The sequence below is a fragment of the Gastrolobium bilobum genome, unplaced genomic scaffold, assembly GCF_033153095.1.
Source record: "Gastrolobium bilobum isolate Gb01-03AN ecotype WA unplaced genomic scaffold, APGP_CSIRO_Gbil_v1 utg4957, whole genome shotgun sequence".
Taxonomy (NCBI): Eukaryota; Viridiplantae; Streptophyta; class Magnoliopsida; order Fabales; family Fabaceae; genus Gastrolobium; species Gastrolobium bilobum.
This window is the reverse complement of record NW_026897021.1, coordinates 163,470-169,652: the sequence shown is the minus strand read 5'-3', so window position 1 is coordinate 169,652 and position 6,183 is coordinate 163,470.

The window sequence follows — 6,183 nt, the reverse complement described above, 5'->3', positions numbered from 1 at the left end:
AATAAAAATAGCTTGAATATATATATATATATATATATATATATATATATATATATATGGAAAATACTACTCTCATTTTACATGAGATAATTATTTCGTTTTCTCTCACTTTGAAAATTGCATCCCTTCTTTTTTCTTTTTTGCTTTTTAATGGTGGGCGCCACTTAAACTCTCTACAACATGAGAGAACTACTCTCATGTAACATAAGATTAATATTTCCCTATATATATATATATATATATATAGAGAGAGAGAGAGAGAGAGAGCTATTCTATGGAAAGTTTTGCCACGTGTGATTCATATAATGATTTGGATTCTTTTGAAAAGTATAAACATTTTATCTTAAGTAAATTAAAAAAATAAATAAATTATATGACACACAAATTAATAAAATTAATTTGAATTCTAATTTTGAATTTAAATATAGTCAAGAAATTATATTTGATGACGATGAAGAAAATTAAGAAAATCAATTAATTAAATTGATTGGTTCAAATTAAGTAGATTAATTAATTAGATTGATTGACTAAAATAAGAGAAATCAATCAATTGGATAAAAAATTAGGGAAATCAATAATTGAATGGACTGGATAAGAAAAATTACCTAATATGATTGGGAAATGATGGGGCGTTAATCAAGAGGGGTTGATTAGTCATAATATTTATTTTCCCTTTTTTCTTATTTAAGTGAGATATTTTTCTTATTTTGCTCCATCCAAAGCTATAGCCAAAATTTACTTACTACCAATAATTACCTTGAGGCATACAAAACGTCTTCTCCATCGTCATGTGTCTTATCCGCTTATTCTCACTCTTCAATATGTCTCCCACACAATATCCCTTACATGTTCGTTTCTATCATTCGAATTGCACCTTCTTCCAAAATTAAAATGGCATCTTTGACTTTTGTCTCAAAACAAATAAGATTTGAAAAAGAGCTTAAGCTGTGTAGGAAACGACAATTGAGAAACTCACTCAACAATTTTACATCATTTGTTCTTTCTTTCATCGATACTCTACAATGAAAAATGATGAGAGATATTCTCACTACCAAAAATTTTCACTACCAACTTACTACCTATCTAATCACCATTGAATTAGCATTTTCTCTCTCTTCAAAAACTTTTTACCATTCTCTCTCTTTGATCCAATGGTGATTAGATAGGTAGTAAGTTAGTAGCAAAAAATTTTGGTAGTCAAAATATCCTCCCTCATGAAAAATCCATATCTCTATGTACTCATAAAACAATGTTTTTCTTGAAACATTTTACATATGTCTAATGCCCAATACCAATTTCAAATATAATAATAAATTAAAAAAGTTTATCATTTTTATGGTTGTTTCTATCAACTAAGTATTTGGAAGAATTTTATAGTTAAAATATTAATTTTTGTTTCCAAATTTTATAATTTCTAACCAATTTAAAATAACAATATCTTACATGTGTTAACTCATCAAAAGATTCTTGCAGTATGAATTAATAATGTACAATTTATGTTTAAATGCCTTTCATATGCATTACTAAACAATTGCTCATATTTGTTGGATACCATTGATAATATGAAAAGAAAATTAGAATTCAACTAAATGCAATGATTGTACTACTCCTTTGATGAAAAGAGCAAGATCAGACACATCATTTGTTCCTGCAGCTAATTTTCAAGGTTAAGATTATTAATTTTAACTTATTCAATTTAAATATTTTTTTTTATTATTTTATACATCAAACTTACTAGCAATTAAAAATAAATATATACTATTTTATTTTAAATTTGTAACAATATTTGTAGAGATACAGGAAAATCAACTTCAAAATCAGTGTGAGGTTCAACTCAACAGAGAAAACAACGAAGATTTATACAAACATTCAATCTTACACGTGCTATACAAAGTCTATTTGCGATACAAATTTATTCCTATTATTAAATTTTTATGTTCCATTACAGTCACAAATTCTCATTTGTGTAGAAACAAATCATGTGTCGACACCATTGACTAATTCAGCATCAAGCCGCTTGAGATATATTTATCTTCGTGCACTCTAAAACTACGTCATTTTGTTTATTTATTTTCTTATATTAATTAATTCACCTTTGAATAGTTATTATTATCTTTTTCTTTCTCTTCCTTTATCACCATTGATCCATTTTTGTACGGTTATGATTTAGTAGCCGGAGATAAAATTATCTCAAGCAGCATATATATATATATATATATATATATATATATATATTATTATTCTTATACTTTACAATAATAAAAAATCTTATATTCTTTTTTAGTCATTGATTCATGTAAAGAACCTTGAGGTCACCACCCCAAAAGCTAGCTCAAAGGGTGGGAGTGCCCAAGGCCTTATAAACTCCACATTAGTTGCTCATACAACCAATGTAAGACTATATATCTCAACAATTCATTTGTATATATTGACTTATATAACTAATAAATTAGAGCTATTAAATATGAGTAAAATTAACATTCGAGATTAAGAGTGTAACTTATATATGAAATCATCTTGTCTCATATTATATATTGCATAATTTGTATATTGACAATATAATAATTTCATATTATAAATTAGAAATTGACGAAATAACTTAATCATAAGTTTAAAAAAAATTAAAATCATAAATCTCAAAAAATGAACCAACTAGTTTGTACATGTATCATATAATTCAAAAGCATCCCTAATTCAAAGAAAATTAAAATTCAACTAAATACAATGATTGTACTACTCCTTTGACGAAAAAAGCAAGACCAGACACGTCATTTGTTCCTGTAGGTAATTTACAAGGTTAAGATTATTAATTTTAACTTATTCAATTTAAATATTTTTTTTTATTTTATACATCAAACTTATTAGCAATTAAAAATAAATATATACTATTTTATTTTAAATTTGTAACAATATTTGTAGAGATACAAAAAAATCAACTTCAAAATCAGTGTGAGGTTCAACTCAACAGAGAAAACAACGAAGATTGATACAAACATTCATCTTACACGTGCTATACAAAGTCTATTTGTGATACAAATTTATTCCTACTATTAAATTTTTATGTTCCATTACAGTCACAAATTCTCATTTGTGTAGAAACAAATCATGTGTCGACACCATTGACTAATTCAGCATCAAGCAGCTTGAGATATATTTATTTTCGTGCACTCTAAAACTACGTTATTTTGTTTATTTATTTTCTTATATTGATTAATTCACCTTTGAATAGTTATTATTTTCTTTTTCTTTCTCTTCCTTTATCACCATTGATTCATTTTTGTACGGTTATGATTTAGTAGCCGGAGATGAAATTATCTCAAGCAGCTTGAGAAACGCCATATATATATATATATATATATATATATATATATATATATATATATATATTATTCTTATACGTTACAATAATAAAAAATCTTATATTCTTTTTTAATCATTGATTCATTTGTATATATTGACTTATATAACTAATAAATTAGAGCCATTAAATATGAGTAAAATTAACATTCGAGATTAAGAGTGTAACTTATATATGAAATCATCTTGTCTCATATTATATATTGCATAATTTGTATATTGACAATATAATAATTTCATATTAGAAATTAGAAATTGATAAAATAACTTAATCATAAGTTTAAAAAAAAAAGTTAAAATCATAAATCTCAAAAAATGAACCAACTAGTTCTTCATGTATCATATAATTCAAAAGCATCCCTAATTCAAAGAAAATTAAAATTCAACTAAATGCAATGATTGTACTACTCCTTTGACGAAAAGAGCAAGACCAGACACATCATTTGTTCCTGCAGGTTATTTACAAGGTTAAGATTATTAATTTTAACTTATTCAATTTAAATATTATTTTTATTATTTTATACATCAAACTTATTAGCAATTAAATATAAATATATACTATTTTATTTTAAATTTGTAACAATATTTGTAGGAATACAGGAAAATCAACTTCAAAGTCAGTGTGAGGTTCAACTCAATAAAGAAAATGAGAAAGATTGATACAAACATTCAATCTCACACGGGTATACAAAGTCTATTTGTGATACAAATTTATTCCTATTATTAAACTTTTATGTTCCATTACAGTCACAAATTCTCATTTGTGTAGAAACGAATCATGTGTCGACACCATTGACTAATTCAGCATCATGTGTCGACACCATTGACTAATTCAGCAACAAAGTATATGAAAAAAATATTTCTCAAGCAGTTTGAGATATATTTATCTTCGTGCACCCCAAAACTACGTCGTTTTGTTTATTTATTTTTTTATATTAATTAATTCATTTTTGAATGGTTATTATTTTCTTTCTCTCTCTCTTCTTTTATCACCATTGATCCATTTTTGTACGGTTATGATTTAGTAGCCGGAGATAAAACTATCTCAAGCAGCTTGAAAAACGCCATATATATATATATAAAAATTATTCTTATATGTTGCAATAATAAAAAATCTTATATTCTTTTTAGTCATTGATTCATTTGTAGATATTGACTTATATAACTAATAAATTGGAGTCATTAAATATGAGTAAAATTAACATTTGAGATTAAGAGTGTAACTTACACACATGAAATCATCTTGTCTCATATTATATATTGCATAAAGTGTATATTGACAATATAATAATTTCATATTAGAAATTAGAAATTGAAAAAATAACTTAATCATAAGTTTAAAAAAAATTAAAATCATAAATCTCAAAAAATTAACCAACTAGTTCATACATGTATCATATAATTAGGGGTGAAACTGGGGCGGGCCGGCCTTCAGGGGCATACGGCTCGGCCTACATCAGGCCAGACCTGACCTAGTATATTTTATATAATAGGTCGGGCTTGGGCCTTAAAAAAGCCTGTTTAATAAAAAGGCCGTGGGCCTACTTTCAAAAGGCCGGGCCTATAAGCCTATAGGCTGACCTATATTATACTATTTATTTTAAATAAAATAAAATAGAGTAAGTATGTGTAATACCCCATATTTTCTTTTAATAAAATAATAATAATAATAATAATAATATAATAATAAATATTTTTGGATAATAATGATATTTAGTATTTTTGTAATTAATAATATTGATATTTAATATTTTTAATTAATGAGTTAATAATAGTTAAAATAATAAGAGGTAAGATAATAATAGTAATATTATTTTATTTATGTGATAATATATAATTATATATATATATATATATATATATATATATATAATAGATGATAAATTGTAATTAATTGGATTATTAATTGATTGATGATTTAAGCATTTATGATTGATTGGTAATGATTGATTGGTAATATTTGATTGATAATGATTGATTGGTAATGTTGATTGGTAATTTGATTAGATATGATGAGTTAGCATTGAGTCAGTAATGTATGAAGTCAATATCTGAGTCAAATACATCAATAAAGAAAAAAGAAATAAATGCACGAAACCCATATCCGAGCCCAAAACTTCAACTATAAATAGAGGCCTAGCCTAAACAAACTAATTCACTCTCCAACATTTCTCCTCTACTACTCTCTCTCCTAACTTCAAAAGTTTATTTGTTTTATTTTCTATATTCTTTTGGTTACCAACCGGTTCTCTGTCCCAATTTATTCTCTTCTAGAAGTTAGCAAAAACGGAGACTAGATAATTCTAATCCTTAGGTATTTTTAGATTATATTTATTTTATGTGAAATTTGGTATGTGTAATCCTAATCCTTAGGTTATAATTTTGTTTGAAGTTTATTAATAGTAATCCTAATCCCTAGATGTTTGTAGGTTATCTGTATTATATGAAATTTGGGCATGATCCTTATATGTAATCCGTATATGTTCTTAATAGTTTGGTATGAACATTTCTATATATATAGGTATTTGTTCTTTTTAAATTTAAATTACTACATATGATAATTAGAATATGGATACAAGTTATTCCTTAGAATGAAAGAGAATTCCGAATAAGCTTTTTTTGAAGTACATGGGAATCGAACTGCAACACACACACCCACTAAACACTACACACCCCACCACCACTAGGCTAGCCCTAGTGGGTTGAATTCCGAATAAGCTTGCAATATATGATATAAACTTTTATTTTAGAAATTATGATTATGTGCAATATATGATATAAAATGTTATTATTTTAGAAATTATAATTATGTGCAATGTATGGTAT